This window comes from Mirounga leonina, unplaced genomic scaffold (assembly GCF_011800145.1).
Source record: "Mirounga leonina isolate KUSES-001 unplaced genomic scaffold, KU_Mleo_1.0 Mir_92, whole genome shotgun sequence".
Classification (NCBI taxonomy): Eukaryota; Metazoa; Chordata; class Mammalia; order Carnivora; family Phocidae; genus Mirounga; species Mirounga leonina.
In genome coordinates this window covers 12532935-12547003 of record NW_023270852.1, presented here as the reverse complement: position 1 = coordinate 12547003, position 14069 = coordinate 12532935, and the positions used below count along the sequence as shown (strand labels likewise).

General features: G+C 39.3%; 1 protein-coding gene and 1 pseudogene across 3 annotated transcripts in view; one reads left to right on the top strand and one right to left on the bottom strand.

The window, feature by feature from the left end:
- Positions 1-14069, bottom strand: part of RNF121 (ring finger protein 121) — an 82269-nt gene that overhangs the window by 32212 nt on the left and 35988 nt on the right. The gene's annotated exons all lie outside the window — the stretch shown is intronic.
- LOC118003903 lies at positions 11144-12209 on the top strand (annotated as a pseudogene).

Sequence of the window (14069 nt, the reverse complement as noted above, 5' to 3'; positions counted from 1 at the left end):
TCTCTGCTCTGTCAAAGCATTCTTAGGGCCCTACAATTAAGTCTTGGGACCACAGTGTACAAAGAACATTGACAAACATGGCCATAAGGGAGCAGCCAGGATTACAAAGGGTCTAGAAACCAAATTACATAATGAACAGCAGAAGGCACTAGGACAATAGACCTGGAGAACTACAGGGAGGCATAGCTGTTACCTTCAGTTATCTGAAGATTGTCCAGAGGCCCAGTAAGGAGATATATGCAGTGTAGTTCTTGTGAACAAGTATGACCCCACACATTGCTAGAATACCCTATAGGGCAGAAACTTGGTTTTCAATTCCCTCCTACCATGCCCCTGCAAACAGTCACCTTACCACATGAGGCAGACCATTGCTAATAGATGTGCTAGATAGTTCTTCCCTGATGCCTACCTGAAAAATCTGCCTTCGTGTACTTTCTGCCTCTGGATCCAACTCTTGTCCTTCAGAGAGGCACACAGTACATTTACTTCCCGTTTCTTATGACTACTCTTCTAATACCTAAAATTTTGTCTTTTTCCCCAAGTCTTCTCTCCAGGCAAGAGTCAGTCAAGAAATAATTTAACAAACATTTACTGAGCCCCTACCGGGCACCATACTAAGGACTGCAGAATCCAGAGATAAAAAACTAATCCTCCTCAAGAACTTAAGACTACCAAGGAGAAAAAAAACAATTATAATGCAGTATGATAAATGCTATAACGGAGTAAGCCCTGGTGGCCCAGAAAGTGGAGGAGAGGCTTTCACTCAACATGGGGGAACCAAGGCTTCCTGAACGAAGCAACCTTTGACCTCTGTCCTGATGGCCTAGTAGGTGTAAGTAAAGGCATCACCATGAGTGAGTGCTCAAGATGAGGGAACATGGTATGTCTGAAAAAGTACAAATAAGGAGGGAGGTGTGAGAAATGAGCCTAAAGAGTAGGCAAGGCTCAGAGAAGCCTGATGTATGCATTACACATAGAGAAGTTTTTATTATACTCTGGGGAAGAAAGTTTTTCTTTCGCATAGAAAGTGGATTACCATCCTTTACCATCTTAGACCATATTCTCTAGTCACATCCCAGTAACCCTCTTAATGTGTTGGTCTAAGAAAAATCTATAGTACTTTAAAGATTTCTAGGTAGGAGATTTTGCCATTCATCCATCCCACAAGGGAACTGCAGTTCAGGGGACAGGAGTTTAAAAAGATACTGTTTTTGGTAACAGAAATGATGAAAGCTTCTCCCTGGAGATCTTTAAAAATAGGATAGATACTTTTCCAGGCATAAACTTACTCCTTCCCCTAACATCCTGGTGGGAGCTAAGGAGTGAGTAATACTAGACTCTGAACAGATGATGAAAACTGAGCGACAGAGAAGCCAAAAAGCAAGCTGGGCCTGGGCTAGTTTCTAATCCAGATCTTCTGTCTCCCAAGTCCTGCCTCCTTGGCACCCATTCACTTTTGAGTTTCTGATAAAACCCTGGAAAGTCTGAGAAGGCAATATGATGGACCTAGGCAAAAGTCACTAAAGAAGGGAAAATCAGGGTGGGAGGATGGGTTAGCCTGGTGATGGGTATTGAGGAGGGCACATTCTGCATGGAGCACTGGGTGTTATGCACAAACAATGAATCATGGAACACTACATCTAAAACTAATGATGTAATGTATGGGGATTAACATAAGAATAAAAATATTAAAAAAAAAAAAAGAAGGAAAAATCAGGGGAGTTAAAAACAGAAATGACCATGGCAGAAACTGACAATTTCCTGGAGCTTTTGAGAAACCTCAAAAAATGGTTGAGTGCTCATATGAGAAGAGTACTTAACCAAGAATCAGATTTTGGTTTTATGTCCAACTCCCCAATTTAATGGTCATGTGCTCCCAGCAAATCTCTTCAGGATTCTGCACTTTGGTTTACTAATCTGAAAAATGGAGGTATATCCCTATCCTTACTACCGAATAAAGCCATTGTGGGGTTCCAATGAGATATCAGATGAGAAAAGTATTTTTTTTAAATATCAACAAATTGCAACTATAAGCAGCTTAAGGTGGTAATACTACTGTTGCTATGACTGAAAGAACAGTACCCTGAAATTTAAATACAGAAAACAGTAGGACCTTTTGCTCCTAAATAGCAGTTAATTTAGACGCAGTTCTTTTAACGTTTAGGATGGACTTGACCTCCTAAATTACAAAAAGATGTTTGATACTTTTCACAGTGAAACCAGTGGATTGGCATACTTGCTCATAATCAGCCTAATGGCTGGCAGCATCCACGCTGCTCTCTGGCAGTGCTTCTCATAGGGGGTGAATTTCCTCCCCAGGGGACATGTGATGAAGTTTGGAGACATTTTTGGTTGTGATGATCAGGAGAGGTGATGCTAGTGGCATCTAGTAAGTAGAAGCCAGGCATGCTGCTAAACATCCTACACATGACAATCCCCCACAAAAATAATCATCGGGCCCAAAATGTGAATAGTCTCCCTACTGAAAGACCTGGTCTAGGAGAATAGAACTAGTGTTTTTCCACTCAGGGGTCATGTGTGCCAACTGAAAGTCTGGGTTGCCAACTAGCACTAGGGAAAAACAGAAAATTTCATTCAGTTTGAGAGAAACAGAGCCTTATCAATTAATTCCATCATTTCTCAGCATGCCCATAAGAAGCATTTTTTTTAAAGCTCTGGTAGCTAATCTCAAACAGTTCATGTTTCTACTATTTGACAATAATCCCAGTGTCTCTCCTTTACACAACATTCTCTGGGGAGCCATTTTGCTTTGATTCTTTTTTAGTCCCATTCTTTACCCCATAGACATTTAATGTGTTTAATATGTATATTTTTGTTTGTATCTATTCTTACAAACTATTTTTTGTGCATGTGTTTTGATTTATTAGTTGGCACTGTGTCTTTCTCTTTGTTACTTTTTCCACTCAGTACTCTGCTTTTAAGATCCACATGTCGTTACAGGTAAACCTAATGTGTTGCTTTTAACTGCAATGCAGAGTCATGATATGCATCCACCACATTTTACTTATTTATTCAGATACAAATACCCAGACTGCCTCCAACTCTTCAATTAACTGCCATAATTAACATTTATTTTATTTATTTATTTTTTGGTTAAAGATTTTATTTATTTATTTATTTATTTGACAGAGAGAGACACAGCGAGAGAGGGAACACAAGCAGGGGGAGTGGGAGAGAGAGAAGCAGGCTTCCCGCGGAGCAGGGAGCCCGATGCGGGGCTCGATCCCAGGACCCCGGATCATGACCTGAGCCGAAGGCAGGCGCTTAACGACTGAGCCACCCAGGCGCCCCATAATTAACATTTAAATCAATACCTTCTCACATGCCCCTTTAGGATATGTCACAAGATATGTATATATTCCATCTGACTGAATAGTGCCATGCTGCTCTCCCCATAATACCTGCCCCATCTTCATATCTACAAAGAATACACAAAAGTTCCTAGAGCCTCTGATCCCTGCCAGCAGTTGGACATATCCAGCTTGTTAGTCTAGAATATCAATTATCATCAGTTTTAATCATTACTAAACTCCTATTCTGCTATCAGTTAACTTTGCCTGTGGTCCCCTTTACAGAACAAATCCCCTTAATCTTTTTTTAAAAATATTTATTTATTTATTTAAAGAGGGCACAGGGGGGTGGGAAGGGCAGGTAGAGACAGGGAGAGAGAGAATCCCAAGTAGACTCCACACCCAGCATGGAGTCTGATGTGGGGGCTCAATCCCACAACCCCGAGATCATGAACCAAGCCAAACTCAAGAGTCAGACACTTAACCGACTGAGCCACCCAGGTCCCCCCCTTAATCTTAATAATCAAATTTATCATATTTTTATGTTATTTATCTACATAATTTTTATTAACTTCATAGTTTTGCCTTTCATAATTAGATCTTTAATCTATCCTTAGTCCACTTTGTATGCAGTGTGATACAGGTATCTAGTTTTAATATTTCTCCGTATGGTGAGTCAGTTTTCTCAATACAATCTACTTAACAATAAATATCTTCTTCACTGATTGGTGGTTACACTTTTATTATGGTTTTTTTAAGATTTATTTATTTATTTGAGAGAGAGAATGAGTGGGAGGGGCAAAGGGGGAGAGAATCTCAAGTAGACTCCAAGCAGAGCACGGAGCCTGACACAGGGCTCACTCTCACAACCCTGAGATCATGACCTGAGATCACGACCTGAGCCGAAACTAAGAGTTAAATGCTTACCTGACTGAGCCATCCAGGCTCCCCTACGCTTTTATTGTATATTAAGTTCCCCATTATACAGGGATCTCTCTCTGAGATCTTTACTCTGTTCTACTGGTCTATTTGTCTATTCTTATGGTATGTCTTACTATTTGAAAAGGCAAGTCTGTGTCTTAGGAATTGCTTTCTTGCTTTTATTTTTGAACCTCAAGTAGAGGGGGGGAAATGAGTTAATCAGAATCTCTAATGAATATTCCCATCATTAGTCATGCATGGACTACTTTTAATTTTAAAAATTACTTTTAATTGTGGTAAAAACTCATAAAATTAACCATCTTAATCATTTTTAAATATATGGTTCAGTAGTGCTAAGTAATATTCCCACTGCTTTCTAACAGATCTCCAGAACTTTTTCATCTTACAAAACAGACACTTCTATGCCCATTAAATAACAACTCCCTACTCTCCCCCTCTGCCCCATCTCCTGATAACCACTATTCTACTTTCTGTCTCTGTGAATCCGACTACTCTAGGTACCTCATATAAGTGGAAGACAAATATAAGCATTTGTCATTTTGTGACTGGCTTACTTTACTAAGCATAATGTCCTGAAGGATCACCATGTTGAAGCATATGACAAAATTTCCTTCCTTTTTATTTTTAATAATATAACTACTGAACCCACCACCCAACATAAAAACTGGAACATCTAAAACTACTTATATCTGGGGCGCCTGGGTGGCTCAGTCGTTAAGCGTCTGCCTTCGGCTCGGGTCATGATCCCAGGGTCCTGGGATCGAGTCCCACATCGGGCTCCCTGCTCGGTGGGGAGCCTGCTTCTCCCTCTCCCACTCCCCCTGCTTGTGTTCCCTCTCTCCCTATGTCTCTCTCTGTCAAAAAATAAATTAAAAAAATAAAAAATAAAAAAAAATAAAAAAAATTTTAAAACTACTTATATCTATGGGCTCTTCTCTAGCCTATCCTCCAGTCTTCCATCCAACATCACCCTTATCCTGCATCTTGATTTTATCATTCCCTTGCTTCATAAAATACGGTTGTATTATGCATATACATATTTTTAAAACATATTCTTTAGTTTTCATTGTTTTTAGCTTTCTATGAAAGGTATCAAGTTATGAGCAGCCTTCTGAATCTTTTTTCACTCAATATTAAATTGCTAAGATTCATCCTTACCATTACTTGTAACTACAGTTAATTATTTTTCGTGTTGTTTTATATATAATGTATATATATATTATGTAACTTATAAAACCATGCATATAAGTTACATAATATTCCACTGGTGAATACATCACAACTAACTTATCCAGTCACCCATATTTGGGTACTGAGTCATTTTTAAGTTTTTGCTATTACAAATAATGCTGTTATGGAAATTCTGATACATCCTCCTAGGATGCATATGCAAAAATCCAAGATCAAAATGAAAAGGCAACCTACTGAATGGGAGAGGATATTTGCAAATGATATATCTGATAAGGGGCTAATATCCAAGATATATAAAGAACCTATACAGTCCAACACCAAAAAATAATAATGAAAGAATCTGATTAAAAATGGGCAGAGGAGGGGCACCTGGGTGGCTCAGTGGGTTGAGCATCCCACTCTAGCTAGACCTAGAGGGTTTAAGCTTAGGTCATGATCTCAGGGTCCTGGGATTGAGCCCCGCTTCAGGCTCCCTGTGCTGTGGGGAGTCTGCTTCCCCTCTCCCCACTCTTTTTTTTTTTTAAAGCAGTTTTTTGTTGTTGTTTTGTTTTAAAGATTTTTATTTATTTATTTATTTGACAGAGAGAGAGACAGCGAGAGAGGGAACACAAGCAGGGGGAGTGGAAGAGAGAGAAGCAGGGGGAGTGGGAGAGGGAGAAGCAGGCTTCCTGCTGAGCAGGGAGCCCGATGCGGAGCTCGATCCCAGGACCCCAGGATCATGACCTGAGCCGAAGGCAGCGGCTTAACTGACTGAGCCACCCAGGGGCCCCATCCCCTCTCCCCACTCTTGCACGGGTGTGCAGGCTCTCTCTCTCTCTCTAAAATAAATAATCTTAAAAAAAAAAAAAAAAAAAGAGGGCGCCTGGGTGGCTCAGTTGGTTAAGCGACTGCCTTCGGCTCAGGTCATGATCCTGGAGTCCTGGGATCGAGTCCCACATCGGGCTCTCTGCTCAGCAGCGAGTCTGCTTCTCCCCCTGACCCTCCCCACTCTCATGCTCTCTCTATCTCATTCTCTCTCTCAAATAAATAAATAAAATCTTTAAAAAAAAAAAAAAGATTAAAAAAACTGGGCAGAGGACCTGAATAGACATTTTTCCAAAAGAAGACATACAGATGGCCAAGAAGTACATGAAAAGATGCTTAACATCACTGATCATCAGGGGAATGCAAATCAGAACTATAGTGAGACTTGACCTCACATAGAATGGCTAGTATCAAAAAGAAAAGAAATAACAAGTGTTGGTGAGGATGTGAAGAAAAGGGAAGGCTGGTATTCTGTAAATTATTAGTATAGCCACTGTGGAAAACATTGTGGAAGTTCCTCAAAAAATTTAAAATAGAAATATCATATGATCTAGTAATTCCACTATTGGTTACTTACCATCCTCCCCACCCCCCGCAAAAAGAAACCAGTAATTTGAAAAGATATGTGCAATCTCTATGTTTAATGCAGCATTATTTACAATAGTTAAGATATAGAAGCAACCTAAGTGTCCAGTGATAGATGAATAAAGAAGATGTGGTATATATTATGCAGCCATAAATAACAATGAGATCTTGCCATTTGTGACAACATGGATGGACCTAGAGGGTATCATGCTAAGTGAAATATGTCAGACAGAGAAAGACAAATACCATATAACTTCATTTATATGTAGAATCTAAAAAAACCCCACCAAAACAAATGAACGAAAAGAAACAGACTCATAAATACAGAGAATAAAGAGTTGCCAGGGGGGAGAAGTGTATGGGGATGGGCAAAATAGGGGTAGGGGATTAAGAGGTACAAACTTTCAGTTATGAAATAAGTAAATCAGGAGATTGAAAATTACAGCATAAGGAATACAGTTAATAAGACTGTAATAATGTACAGTGACAGATAGTAAATACACTTATCATAGTGAGCACTGTAGAATGTATGGAATTGTTGAATCACTATGTTGAACACCTGAAAATAATATAACATTCTGTATCAACCATACTTCAATAAACACTTCAAGGAAATTGAAATAGCAAATACAAAAACTAATCAACAATACAAACAACTGGTAGAAGAAATCAATGACTAACTAGTAAGCATGAAAATGTGCTCAACCTCACTAATAATTAAAAATCTTAAAAAAAAAAAAAAAAGAAGGGAACAGAGGAACTATAAAAACAACCATAAAACGAGTAACAAAATGGAAATAAGTACATACCTATCAATAATTTTTTTTTAAAGATTTTATTTATTTATTTGACAGAGACACAGTGAGAGAGGGAACACAAGCAGAGGGCGTGGTGGGAGAGGGAGAAGCAGGCTTCCCGCTGAGCAGGGAGCCCGATGTGGGGCTCGATCTCAGGACCCTGGGATCATGACCTGAGCCAAAGGCAGACACTTAACGACTAAGCCACCTAGGAGCCCCTACTTTGTTTTTTGTGTTTTTTTTAAGATTTTATTTATTTATTGGACAGAGAGGTAGAGCACAAGTAGGCAGAGTGGCAGGCAGATGAAGAGGTAGAAGCAGGCTCTCTGCTGAGCAGGGAGCTGGACGTGGGGCTCGATACCAAGACCCCAGGATCACGACCTGAGCCAAAGGCAGCCACTCAACCAACTGAGCCACCCAGGCGCCCCTACTTTGTTTTTTTTATAAGGCATTTAAAAATTTTTTTTAATTTATTTTAAGTAATGTCTACACCCAACACGGGGCTCAAACTTATGACCCTGAGATCAAGAGTCGCACACTCCTCCTACTGAGCCAGCCAGACACCCCTATCAATAATTACTTTGAATGTAAATGGACTGAACACTCCAATCAAAAGACATAGGATGACAAAATGGATATAAAAAACAAGACCATCTATATGCTGCTACAAGAGACACATTTCAGACCTAAAGACACATACAGAATGAAAGTGAGGGGATGGAAAAGCATTTTTCATGCAAATGGAAGTGAAAAGAAAGCAAGGGTAGCAATACTTATATCAGTCAAAGTAGACTTTAAAACAAAGACTGTAACAAGAGATAAGGAAAGACACTAATAATCATAAAGGAGACAATCCAACAAGAAAATGTAACAATTGTAAGTAGTTATGCACCCAACTGGGAGCACCCAAATACATAAAGCAGCTAATAACACACTTAAAGGAAGTAACTGACAGTAATATAATAATAGTAAGGGAGTTTAACACCCCACTTAACATCAGTGGATAGATCATCCAAATAGAAAATCAACAAGAAAACAGCAGTTTTGAATGACACACTGGACCAGATGGATCAAACAGATATATTCAGAACATGCCATCCTAAAACAACAGAATACACATTCTTTTCAAGTGCACATGGAACGTTCTCCAGAAGAGATCACATATGAGGCCACAAAACACATCTCAACAAATTCAAAATAAACTCACAATGGATTAAGGATCTAAATGTGAGACCTAAAACCATAAAAATCCTAAAAGAGAACACAAGCAGTAACTTCTCTGACATCAGCCACACATTTTCTAGCTATGTCTCCTGAGGCAAGAGAAACAAAAGCAAAAATAAACTAGTGGGATTACATCAAAATAAAAAGCTTCTGCACAGCAAAAGAAACAATCAACAAAATTAAAAGACATCCTACTGAATGGGAGAAGATGTTTGCTAATGACATATCCAATAAAGGATTAGTATCCAAAATATATAAAGAATTTATATAACTCAACACCAAAAAGAACCAATTAATCCAATTAGAAATGGGCAGAAGACATGAACAGGTATTTCTCCAAAGAAGACATACTGATGGCAACAGACACATGAAAAGATGCTCAACATCACTTATCATCAGGGAAATGCAAATCAAAACTATGATGAAATATGACTCCACACCTGTCAGAATGGCGAAAATCAAAAACACAAGAAACAACAAGTATTGGTGAGGATGTAGAGAAAAAGGAACCCTTGTGCACTGTTGGTAGGAAGGCAAACTGGTGTAGCTACTATGGAAAACAATATGGAAGTTCCTCAAAAAATTAAAAATAGAATTACTATATGATCCAGTAACTCCACTCCTGGGTACATACCCAAAGAATACAAAAACACTAAATGGAAAGATATATGCACCCCTATGTTTATTGCAGTATTATTTACAATAGCCAAATTATGGAAGCAGCCCAAGTGCCAATCAACAGATGAATAAAGATGATGTGGTACACACACACACACACACACACACAGGAATATTACTCAGCCATAAAAAAGAATGGGATCCCGCCATTTGTAACAACATGGATGGATCTAGAGAGTATAATGCTAAATGAAATAAGTCAGGCTGAGAAAGACAAATACTGTATGATTTCCTTCATGTGTAATTTAAAAAACAAAACAAATGAGGGGCGCCTGGGTGGCTCAGTCGTTGGGCGTCTGCCTTCGGCTCAGGTCGTGATCCCAGGGTCCTGGGATCGAGCCCCACTTCGGGCTCCCTGCTCTGCGGGGAAGCCTGCTTCTCCCCTCCTTCTCCCCCTGCTTGTGTTCCCTCTCTCGCTATGTCTCTCTCTGTCAAATAAATAAATAAAATCTTTAAAAAAACAAATGAACAAAGAAAAAAAGAGACAAACCAAAAACAGACTCTTAATTATAGAGAACAAACTGATGGTTACCAGAGGGGAGGTGGGTAGGGGGATGGGTGAAATAGGTGAAGGGAATTGATAGTACACTTATTGTGATGAGCCCTGAGTAACATATAGAATTGCTGAATCACTGTTTTACACCTGAAACTAATGTAACAAACACTGTAACTACATTGAAATTAAAATAAAAAAATTAATAAAGAAAAAGTGTGGTACTGACATAAGCATAGTCATATAGTTCAATGGAACAGAACTGAAAGTACAAAAATAAATGCATACATCTACGGTCAACTGATTTTTTTACAAGAGTGACAAATCATTCAATGGAAAAAGAAGTCTCTTCGAAAATAGTGCTAAGACAACTGGATATCCACATGCAAAAAAATGAAGTTAGACCTTTACCTCACACCATTTACAAAAAGTAACGCAAAATAGACCGAAGACCTATAAGTAAGAGCTAAAAATATAAAACCCTTCCAAAAACACATAGAGGTAAAGCTTAATAGTCTTGGATTTGGCAACAGATTCTTAGATATAACACTAAAAGCACAAGCAACAAAAGAAAAAATAGGTTTAAGGGTGCAAACTTGGAACAAGTAAAATAAACCATAGAGATCTAATGCTAAGTATAATGCATATAGACACCAATACTGTAGTCTAATCATCAGACTTGCTAAGAGACTAGACCTTAATTATTTCAACCACTAAAAAGGATAATTACGTGATGTGATAGAGGTGCTTAATGTTGTTATAATGGCAATCGTACTGCAAAAAATAAATGTATCAGTTAACATGTTGTACACCTTAAATATACCCAATGTCAGGGGTGCCTGGTTGGCTCAGTCGGTTAAGCATCTGCCTTCAGCTCAGGTCATGATCCGGGACATGATCAGGTCCCGCATCGGGCTCCCTGCTCAGCGGGGAGCCTGCTTCTCCCTCTCCCTCTGCCATTCCCCCTGCTTGTGCTCTTTATCAAATGAATAAATAAAATCTCTAAAAAAAAATGTACTCAATGTTATATGTCAAATATATTCATTAAAAAAGAAAAAAGAGATAAACTGGACATCAAGCTTAAAAATGTTTATGCATCCTCTTTCCCATCTTGCAAGATGGGGAGTAAAAAAGCTGAGAAGCTGGATACTAAGGAGAAGAAACCTGAAGCCAAGAAGGCTGATGCTGGTGGCAAGGTTAAGAAGGGTAACCTCATGGCTAAAATGCCAAATGGGAAGCCCCACCGCGGTCGAAACCCTCTCCTAGTCAGAGCAATTGGCAGCTATTCCTGATCAGCTATGTACTCCAGAAAGGCCATCTACAAGAGGAACTAGTCAATAGCTAAGAAAAGAAAGAGAAGGTTCTTGCTACCGTTACAAAATCAGTTGGTGGTTACAAGAATGGTAGTACCCGAGTGGTTAAACTTCACAAGATGCTGAGGTATTACTCTACTGAAGATGTGCCTCTTGAAAGCTGTTGAGCCACAGCAAAAAACCTTTTAGTCAGCATTGTAAGAAAACTGTGAGCTAGCATCACTCCTGGGACCATTTTGATCATCCTCACTGGGTGCCACAGAGGTAAGAGGGTGGTTCTCCTGAAGCCACTGAGCAGTGGCTTGTTACTTGTAACCAGACCTCTAGCCCTCAATCGAGTTCCTCTGCGTAGAACACACCAGAAATTTGTCATTGCCACCTACACCAAAATTGGTATCAGCAGTGTGAAAATCCCAAAACATCTCACTGATGCTTACTTCAAGCAGCAGCAGCTACATAAACCCAGACACCAGGAAGGTGAGATCTTCGACAGAGAAGGAGAAATATGAGATTACAGAGCAGTGCAACGTTGATCAGAAAGCTGTGGACTGGGCACCTGGGTGGCTCAGTCATTAAGCGTCTTTCCTTCAGCTCAGGTCATGGTCTCGGGGTCCTGGGATCGAGTCCCACGTCAGACTCCCTTCTCTGCGGGAAGCCTGCTTCTCCCTCTCCCACTCCCCCGTTTATGTTCCCTCTCTCACTGTGTCTCTCTCTGTTAAATAAATAAATAAAATCTTCAAAAAAAAAAAAAAAAAAGCTGTGGACTCACAAATTCTGCCAAAAAATTAAAGCTGTTCCTCAGCTTCAAGGCTACCTCTGCTCTGTGTTTTCTCTCACAAATGGAGTTTACCCTCACAAACTGGTGTTCTAAATTTCTTAAAAAGAACCTAATTAATAACTGATCCATTAAAATGTTTATGCACCAAAGGACACTATGGAGAAGGTAAAAAGGCAACCCACAGAATGGGAGAAAATATTTATAAATCATATATCTAATAATGGTCTACTATCCAGACTATATAAAGAACTCTTACAACACACACACACAAAGAGAAAAAAGAAACAAACAAAAGGCAGTTAAAAAATAGGCAAAGAGATTTCTCCATGGAAGATATACATGTGGCCAATAAACACATTTTTTTACATCACTTTTTTTTGTCAATAAACACATCAAAAGATCCTCAACATCATGAGTCATTAGGGAAATACAAATCAAACCACAATGAGATACTACTTCATGCCCACTAGGGTGACTATATGAAAAGAAAAGAAAAGAAAAGAAAAGAAAGAGGAAGGGAAGGGAAGGGAAGGGAAGGGAAAGGAAGGGAAGGGAAGGGAAGCAAAAGAACAAGTGTTGGTGAGAATGTGGAGAAACTGGAACCCAATGTACTGTGGGTTACAATGTTAAATGGTATAGCTGCTATGGAAAACTGTTCTCAAAAAGTTCTCAAAAAGTTAAACAGTTCTACTCCAGGGCATACCCAAGAACTGAATACAGGTGTTCAAATAAAAGCTTATAACGAATGTTCATAGCAGCACTATTCACAATAGCCCAAGGGTGGAAACAACCCAAATGTCCATCAACTTATGAAGGGATAAACAAAATGTGGCATATCCATACAACAGAGTATTATTCAGCCACAAAAAGGAATAAAGTACTGATACTGCAACACTGAAAACATCATGCTATGTGAAAGAAGCCAGACAAAGGCTACATATTATATAATTTCATTTATATGAATATCCAGAATAGGCAAATACGTAGAAACAGATTAGTGGTTGCCAGGGCCTGGTGGGAGGGGGAAATGAGGAGTGACTGCTTAATGGATATGGGGTTTCCTTTTGGGGTAATGAAAGTGTTCTAGAACTAAATAGTGGCAATGCCTGCACAACACCAGATGTGCTAAATGCCACTGAATTATATACTTTAAAATGGTTAGAATAATCAATTTTTTCCAAGGTTTTTCTTTTTTTAAATTTTTTTAATTTTTAAAGATTTTATTTATTTATTTGACAGATAGAGACACAGCAAGAGAGGGAACACAAGCAGGGGGAGTGGGAGAGGGAGAAGCAGGCTTCCCGTGGAGCAGGGAGCCTGATGCGAGGCTCTATCCCAGGACCCTGAGATCATGACCTGAGCCAAAGGCAGAGGCTTAACGACTGAGCCATCCAAGCGTCCCATGGGTTTTTCTTTTTTTTTAAAGATTTATTTATTTGAGAGAGAGAAAGAGAGAGAGAGCACAAGCAGGAGGGGCAGAGGGAGAGGGAGAGAGAATCTAAAACAGACTCCGTGCTGAGCATGGAGCCCGACGTGGGGCTTGATCTCACAACCCCAAGATCATGACCTGAGCTGAAAGAGTTGGCTGCTTAACCAACTGTGCCTATCAGGCACCCCACAGAATAGTGAATTTTTTTATGTGAAATTATTGTCAATAAAAATAAAATTCTATTCTTCTTCCACATAGTATCTGAAAACTTTTACGTCTTGAACTTTTTCTCTTAGGAGTGGGAGCAACAATAGTCACTACCATTAGTTCTAAAGTTTACAAAACATTTTGCCATAGAATCTTATATAATCTTCACAACCCATGAGGTAGATATCACCCCATCTTAGAGATAAGAAAAACAGGCTCAAGATATAAAGTCATATAGCTAGGAAGTGAGACAGCTGACTGAGCAAATCAGATTGGGCTGGCTCCATTGTATTATACTGCCTACAAGGCAAACAGCT